The following is an 8,977-nucleotide window of genomic DNA, read 5'->3' as shown; positions in this document are numbered from 1 at the left end:
GGGGAGGCAGTAGCCCAGGTTAACTGAGGACACTAGACTGTGTTTGCAGGCTCACAGTGAGCCACTGGTAGTTTTGTCTATATGCACGCAGGCGCGTGCACCGGAAAGAGAATAGAAGAAGTATGCTGCATGGTTAACACTGGTTATATCTGCAGAGGGGAATTACGGAGGATTTTTTCTTTAGATCTTATTTTCATTTTCTACAAGTAAGCGTGATTATTCTTATGATGAGGAAAATATATATTATCAGTAGTTCAAAATCATGCACAAATCTTGCCCCTTTGAATTGTTGGATGTGAATTGGCCATTTTTACTAAATGGGTGAAGTGACTGTTGTGGGCACCTTTTTAAGAGTCTGTTATGTGTAAGAGTACCTTGTGTGAGTACAGTAAGCTATAATTTACAAAGCAATTTATACATTCTCACCTTGTTTCTCAGAATAAATTTGTGCAAGTGGATAGAATTTGATAAGCATAGAAAAGAAATCCTGGGGAGTCATTTTTTTCTTTTTCTAATTGAAGTAGTTAACTCTGTTGCTATCCTTAGGGTGTATGTGTTTGGGAATAGCATTAAGAAAAACAGTCGGCACTGCTGTGCAATTTCCCTAAAATACTTCAGTGTTTATAGTTCTTGGAACAATATCTTCCTTCCATTTTATTTTATCATATTCAGCAAAACAATGTATTATCTTTTTCAAGACAGAAGATTTTTAGATCAACCATTCTTGGTTTTTTTTCTTTTTTTTAGGAAATTTATACAAAAAGAAATATATTTTTTAAATTTTTATCTATTATTTTAAAAATAGGACTTCAATGTTTATGGGCGAAACAGCTTTGGCTAGCTCACATGGGACATACCCCAGAATAAAAGGATTTTCTTTTAAGTGAAATTGAAGTAATAACAATTGCTAACATTCATGGAGCCTTTACTATGTGTCAGGCACTATTTTAAGTACTTTACATGGATAATCTCATTTAATTTTCACGACAGCTCTGTTCAATGTGATGGTATTAATATCCCCAGTTTACAGATAAGGAAAGTGTAAATAGTGTAGGTACGATTTAAATCGTTTTACCAAAATTATTTTTGTAGGCTGCCCTTCGTAAGCACTCGAGGTGCCGCCTCCCCAGCGCGGCGCCCGCAGCGCAGGGAAGGAGCCACCGCGCTTCCTGTCGCGACACGGGCGGCCGAGGCGCCGCGCGGGCCACTCGCTGACGGTTTGCTGCCCGCATCTCGGCGCCGCCGTCGGCAGGGGCCGCTCGAGCGTCCACATTTCCGAGAGCCGAGCCGGGAGGCGTACCAAGGCGGCAGGGAGGCCGAGGGCGCGGCGCCGCCGTCGTCTGGCGGGCCAGGCCGCACACCCGGCCAGAGGACGCCGCCCTGCTCGGCCCGCGGAGCCGCCTCGCGGAGTCCGAGCCTCGCGACGGCAGCGGCGAGAAGGTAGCAGCAGCTGAGGTGCTACTGAGATTTGCCCCCATGAGATTTCACCAAGATCCACTTCAGGTACTTTTAGTGTTTACCAAAGAAGATAACCAGTGCAATGGATTCTGCAGGACATGTGCAAAAGCAGGGTTTAAGCGTACTGTCACCAAGGAGCCTCAGGCTGTCCTTGCCTGTTCCCTGGACCAACATCCATGAGACCATCATCATAGACCACAGAAGTCCTCGACAGCTGGATGCAGAGGCACCGTGCAGGTCTATCAGATTATCGGAACTCCCAGAAAACACAGTTACTGTTGGTGTAGTACGCGGGGTGGATAGAGAAGAGTTACCTATAACCCCCTTCCTTGCTGCTGGATTCACAAGGAGGTGAAAACCCCAACATCATGGCTTGCGACAATGAACTGCTCCAGCTGGAGTTTGGAGAGGTGCGATCACAACTGAAACTCGGGGTTTGTAACTCAATATTCACTGCATTAGAGAAAAGTCAAGAAGCAATTGACATTACAAGTGAAGACCACATTATACAGTATGCAAATCCTGCATTTGAAACAGCAATGGGCTATCAGGCAGGTGAATTAATAGGGAAGGAGTTAGAAGTGCCTATAAATGAAAAGAAGGCTGACTTGCTGGATACTATAAATTCATGCATCAAAATAGGCAAGGAGTTTACTATGGCAAAAAGAAAAACGGAGATAATGTACAACAAAATGTGAAGATAATACCTGTCCTTGGACAGGGAGGAAAAATTAGACACTATGTGTCCATTATCTGAGTGTGCAACACAACAATAAGGCTGAGAAAATATCTGAATGTGTTCAGTCTGACACTAGTACTGATAATGAGACAGGCAAACATAAAGACAGAAGGAAAGGCTCACTGGACGTCAGAGCTGTCGCTTCTTGATCAAGTGAAGTGTCCAGCCAGAGACGACACTCCTCCATGGCCCGGATACATTCCATGATGATTGAGGTGCCCATCACCAAGGTAATCAATATTATCAGTGCTGCCCAGGAAAGCAGTCCCATGCCTGTGACAGAGGCCCTAGACCCTGTGCTAGAAATTCTAAGAACCACTGAATTATACTCACCACAGTTCCGTGCTAAGGATGACAATCGTCACATCAATGATCTTGTTGGTGCCTTAATGTCTGATGGTTTTTGAAGACTATCAGGGAGTGACTATGTTCTTTCAACAAAAAGCATTCAGCAGGTTTCAAGCAATATAATCAACTACGATCTCCCTTCAGGATGTCCCACCACGGATAGCTCGGGCCATGGAAAATGAGGACTACTGGGACTTTGATATTTTTGAACTGGAGGCTGCCACCCACAATAGGCCTTTGATTTATCTTGGTCTCAAAATGTTTGCTCTCTTTGGAATCTGTGAATTCTTAAATTGCTCTGAGTTAACACTGTGATTGTGGTTACAAATTATTGAAGCCAATTATCATTCTTCTAACCCCTACCGCAATTCTGCGCATTCTGCTGATGTGCTTCAGGCCACTGCCTATTTTCTCTCCAAGGAGAGAATAAAGGAAACTTTAGATCCAATGGACAAGGTTCCTGCACTCTCATTGCAGCCACCATTCACGATGTAGATCACCCTGGGAGAACCAACTCCTTCCTGTGGAACCCTGGAAGTGAGCTGGCCATTTTGTACAATGACATTGCTGTGCTGGAGAGCCACCATGTGGCCTTGGTCTTCCGGCTGACCACTGGAGATGATAAATGCAATATCTTTGAAAACATGGAGAGGAATGACTATCAGACACTGCGCTAGAGGATTATTGATATGGTCCTAGCCACAGAAATGACAAAACACTTGGAGCATGTTCACAAATTTGTCAACAGCGTCAACAAACCCTTGGCAGCACTAGAAGAAAGTGAGGAAACTGAAAAAAAATCAGGAAGCCATAAACTCTATGCTTAGGACTCCAGAGAACCAGACTGTAATCAAAGAAATGCTGATTAAGTGCGCTGATGTGTCCAAACCCTGCCGACCCCTAGAGTACTGCATCGAGTGGGCTGCCCGCCTTTCAGAAGAGTATTTTTCTTGGACTGATGAGAAGCAACGGGACTTGCCTGTGATGATTCTGGCTTTTGACAGAAATATCTGCAGCATCCCCAAATCTCAGATCTCTTTCATTGACTACTTCATCACAGACATGTCTGATGCTTGGGACACCTTCCTAGATCCGCCTGATCTAATGCAGCATCTTGACAACAACTTCAAATATTGGAAAGGACTGGACGAAATGAAGTTGCGGAGCCTCTGACCACCTCCCGAATAGTGTGGGACCCTGCCCAGTGCCCAGACGCTTTGTCCCTCTGGTTATTTGGAATTCCAGAGGGCAGCCAGAGTTCCTTGGTCCTTTCAGTATTAGGCAGAACTGTCCCCCAGTCTGCAGAGCCTGTGAAAAGCACATGAGGGGCATCAGTGAACTTCTGCAGCCACCATCCAATGCCATTGCCACAAAGTGAGACTTGGCCACTCACTGTAGCTTGGGCCTGAGCTCTTCAGAAAGGCGCATAAGAACCATGGTTTTCATCAGCTTTCTTTAACACATGAGGTCTGGAGAGCCCCTGCAAAAGGTATTGATGGTTTTACTGCCAGCAACAGAGAATATCTTCTTACAAACAATTTCTCTAAATTGTGTACAGACTTAAGAACAGCTAATGGCAATTGGATCTTTAGCAACTTTTCTACATCATAGAAGGTGCAATCACTCACTTTAGAACCCTACTGAAAGTGACTTCTCTTTTAAAATTGAGTAGCAAATGAAAAATAAAAAGAAACTTTGAAGTTGATTATTAATATCAATTGTTAAAATGTTTTATTTATTTTATTAGAAGTTCAATATTTTCTATGAATTTAAAAATACTTCAAAGCCAAAGCCAACTTCAGATGCCATGACCAAATTTACACGATTCATATTTGTTAAGTATGTGTTACTTGAATACAGACTTATTTTCATAATGCAAATTAAAATACAAAGTGACTTTTTTACTGCACTATAGAAATATTTGTATATAGTAAACTCTCCTGACTGAGGCTGATTGGAAGAAGCTGTTCTGTTGGTGGGTCAGGCACTATTTTAAGTACTTTACATGGATAATCTCATTTAATTTTCACAATAGCTCTGTTAAATGTGATGGTATTAATATCCCCAGTTTACAGATAAGGAAAGTGTAAATAGTATAGATACGATTTAATCGTTTTACCAAAATTATTATTATTATTATTATTTTTGAGACAGAGTCTTGCTCTGTTGCCCAGGCTAGAGTGAGTGCCGTGGCGTCAGCCTAGCTCACAGCAACCTCAAACTCCTGGGCTCAAGCGATCCTACTGTCTCAGCCTCCCGAGTAGCTGGGACTACAGGCATGCGCCACCATGCCCGGCTAATTTTTTCTATATATATTTAGTTGTCCATATAATTTCTTTCTATTTTTAGTAGAGATGGGGTCTCGCTCTTGCTCAGGCTGGTCTCAAACTCCTGAGCTCAAACGATCCACCCGCCTCGGCCTCCCAAGTGCTAGGATTACAAGCGTGAGCCACCGTGCCCGGCCACCAAAATTATTTTTGTTGGCTGCCCTTCATAAGAACTCAAGGTCTGTGTTTACTAATAGCATGAAACAGATTATCATTGTGTTCCTCTTAGGTACAACAAAGTGGTAAAGTTGCCCCAGCTTTGATGGATTTTTTTTTTTTCTAGCTAGTAGCAAGTTTTAAGTTGTTTACTAGTGAAGCTCTCCAAACAGAGCAGTGATTCTGGCAGTCTGAGGGTGCAACAGCAAATCAAAGATGGGGGGTGCATATCCGGGTGGCAGGGGGATTATCAGGCCTAAGGATGAGCACACATCTAGGACTGTGGTTTCTTCAGAATGCAGTATTCACACATGGAAGTAAGTAGTCATCATGTTACAAAAGTGAAATCAGAAGGGAGGAGTGGGGATAGAGTATGGTGAATTTCCCCAGTAGCAATTGAACATAATCAGCGTCTTTCTGTCTAAAAATTATGCTCCTACCTCTCATTTCTTCAAATATATTAATTTTCTGTTTGTACAACGTCCTGAGTGGTGCTTCTATCATACCAACAAAAAGTCTTTGTGTGAAAGTTTGAAAACCGAGCTACTGCTTTCAGTTGAAAGTAGGAAGAAAAAGTGCTGATTTCTTTTTTAGGTATGAATAAATTAGACTTTGGATTTGGACCCCCTTCTTCACCTAACCCTTTGGGACCAACTGGTACATTTGTTTAGGTAAACCTAGCTCAAAACTGAGAAGGAAGCCTCTCTGTCATCTCTTTATTCAAGAGACACTTACCGAGTGCTCACCCCTCTGTGCCAGGTCCCCAGCGAGGTGCCAGCAGCCCCTCCTTCCTGACTAACTCTCAGGGCTCTTCTGAGCCGCTCACGTGCGGTGTGTGGTGAGGCTTGCTGGGCACTGGGTGGCAGTGCCTTGTTTAAATATTCCAGCTTATGTGTCTTGCTTTTCAGTTGACTTGCAAAATTCTGCTACCTACATGACTAACTTCAGCTCCCCTTGGATGCGGTTTCAGTGTTAAGGCTGTTTCAGATGCTATTCCTTCCGATTTTGTAAGCCAGTGTATTTCATTTTTTAGGCAGTGCTTTTACACAAAGACAAAAAGAAACTATATTAACTTTGTTATTGTAGTGAACAGAAAGTCTCCAGCCTTGCTATAATTTATTTCTTCTAATTTATAGGACAAAATAACCTGTGTTTTTTCATTTATTCCATTTTGATCTTGGCTTGAAATCTTAAAACTTGGAAATGCTATAAGAGATTGGTGGTTATATTTTCATCCTCATGAGGATGTATACTTAAATAACTTTGATCAGAATTGATCAGAATTTTAAAGCCCAATGATTTAAAAAAACAAAAGCAGAAAAACAGTGATCTTTATGATAAATTTAGAATAATAAAAATACTTTTTAAGATAGTATGGGGAGATTTCATTGTCAGATATGACATTATTTACTAATCATTCGTTATTAATAGACTGGCTGTTTTCAAATATTTGGAATATCAGTGTCTTCAAAACTTTTTTACTTACCTACTCTCTCCCAAAATATTGGAAGCTCATATATCATCTTGTACATTTTTTAAGTCAATGTCTAAATTTTTCATTATAATTGCCAAGCATGTAATTTTGAGGGAGATTGTTATAAATACTGACATTTTAAAATACAATTTTTAGATCATCTTTAAATATGTTAAATGAAATACAAGTATCATTGCTTTTTCATACCTACCATTATTCACTGACAGCTCTTCTTTAACAGACAGAAATTTTATATTATTTCTGTTTCCTCCTTGAATTCCTTTGTTGTACTTCCTCTACAGGATTTTATCATAAAATGTTTTATTTTTATTATACATATTTTCAAGTTTATCATACTTATTAGCAACAAAAATATTTATATAAATTGGAGTTTCAAGCTTTTTGTTAAATCTCAAAAATTTCTCCTACGATGTTTTCACATTTATTAGCATATATAATTGATCAAAACAAATATTATAAATTTTGATTAAAATTACTTTTTACGTTAAGTTACTGAAATTACTTTCATTTGTTGAGAGAGATGGGATTCTTCCCCCCATTCATGTATCTTTGGATCAGTATTTCTCACTATGTGAGTAAAACAGTGTTCCTTATTATTAGTTTGGCAACAGAAGACGTATTACAGCAGTGCCACTCATTTATTTTGATTCCTTAATTATATGACAAAAAAATCACATAGTGATGTAGCATCTAAAAGTATTTGTAATTAGCTATCAATGTAATTTTACAAAAGCTAAAAATTTGCATTTTTATTAGAGGCATTCACATTTACCACAGCTATCAGCATTTTGTTTGCCTCCTGCCTTCCCAGGTTTTTTCAGCTCGTGACAATGCACCACAGTAAGATTTGGGTGGTTAGGAGATGACTTTCTTTTGTAAAATAGGAGAAGAATAATTGGTAAAAGGGAGTTGGAAAGGAAAAGTGGAGTGATTGCTGAGAAGCGGCCCAAAGCTTTGACCACAGAGGCATTCACAGACTTACCAGTTTTAAGAAAGTACATGTATAAGTTGAGGATCTGGAAATTGACTCTCTTAAAACTATCCTTGCCTACATGCCCTGTCAAGTAGGCTCAGGGACCCATGGACCCGAATTCTAAGACCACTGTTTATATAAAGCACTATAATGAATGTTTGCGTATTTGCCTTGTTATTTCATCAGGATGAATCCCCACTTTTAATGATAGGTTAAAAGTATGTCCGTTTTGGTGGTGATGCCAAATTGTAATTGTTACCAATCCTAGAGAGTCAGTGTTGACCTGTTTCCTATACCCTGACTTCATTAGGGTAGTCTTTTTTTTATTTTGCCAATCTGCTTGAATTTCTACAATTACCATTGAACTCTAACATTTTTTTGCCTGTTTCCATTTGTATTTCTTTATGTCTTTGTATTTTTGTACTAGAATATTCATATCTGTTTTTAGGAGTGCTTTCTACCTAGGAATTGATTCATGCTTTGTCAAATATGTTGCCTCATGGATTACCACCTCCAAAGCCAGTTTATTATTCTTTTAACCTCACTTAGATGTGTTTGTCATACAGATGTATGTTTGTTTTAATAGCTTGATCTAGCCAACTTTGGGGTGGTTTCAAGTCGTGCTTACAAAATTTTATAAATTTTATGTTCTTCCCCTGCATTATATAAAAGTTTATTCTTATTTTATTTTTAGTACTTTGTTTTTTTATGTGCAAATATTTTATGTGATGTTCAGGAATAATAAAAAAAGGTTTTTTAAATTGTATTTCAGTATATTACGAGGGTACAAACATTTTGGTTCCATTTTATGTCTTCATTTATTCTGAATACTGCTCTTTTATTATTATATACTTTCCAAATATCTTCCTCCAGTATAACTTACGTTTCAACTTTTTGTGTCTGTTGTGACTCCAGAGTTTTTAATTTTCAAATAATCAGATTATTGGTTTTCCACAATTAGTTTTCGTGGTCATGCAGTTCATGATTTAGGATCATCTTTAAGAAATTCTTCTCTAACCTGAGGTCATAAAAATACCCATATCTGTTTTCTTCTAACAGTTTTTAAACTTTGTTTTTTCAACTTAGACCTTTAATCCATCTGGAGTTTCTATGTGTATAAAGTATAAGGTAGTGATCTAAACTTTTTTTCTCTCCAATGAAAAGCCTAATCTTAATACTTAGTGCAGTTCAGAATATCAAAGATAGACCTATAAGCCTCTAGACAGTGACACTCTGTGGTAGGAATAATAGAGTGGTTTGTTGCTTCCTGACTGATATTACTAAATTCCCTGGCTGATATTTTTCACTGTGAGTTGATTGTCTAGATGCCTTGCTTTGAAAGTATGCTTTTGGGGAGGATGTTTTTATTTGCATACTTAATGTATTTGCTTTGGACAATTTAGAAAATATAGTTAAGCAAAATGAAGAAAATAAAAACCATCTATACTCCCACCATTCTATCATTAGCTACTATTTACTTT

The 8,977-nt window shown here is 39.1% G+C and overlaps 1 pseudogene; it reads left to right on the top strand.

Annotated features, from left to right (window-relative positions):
* Positions 1 to 1,461: 1,461 nt before the first annotated feature.
* On the top strand, positions 1,462 to 3,733 carry LOC123646074 (annotated as a pseudogene).
* The last annotated feature ends 5,244 nt before the right edge of the window (positions 3,734 to 8,977 follow it).

This window comes from Lemur catta, chromosome 10, assembly GCF_020740605.2.
Source record: "Lemur catta isolate mLemCat1 chromosome 10, mLemCat1.pri, whole genome shotgun sequence".
Classification (NCBI taxonomy): Eukaryota; Metazoa; Chordata; class Mammalia; order Primates; family Lemuridae; genus Lemur; species Lemur catta.
The sequence above is the reverse complement of the archived record's forward strand: the minus strand, read 5'-3'. Positions and strand labels throughout refer to the sequence as shown.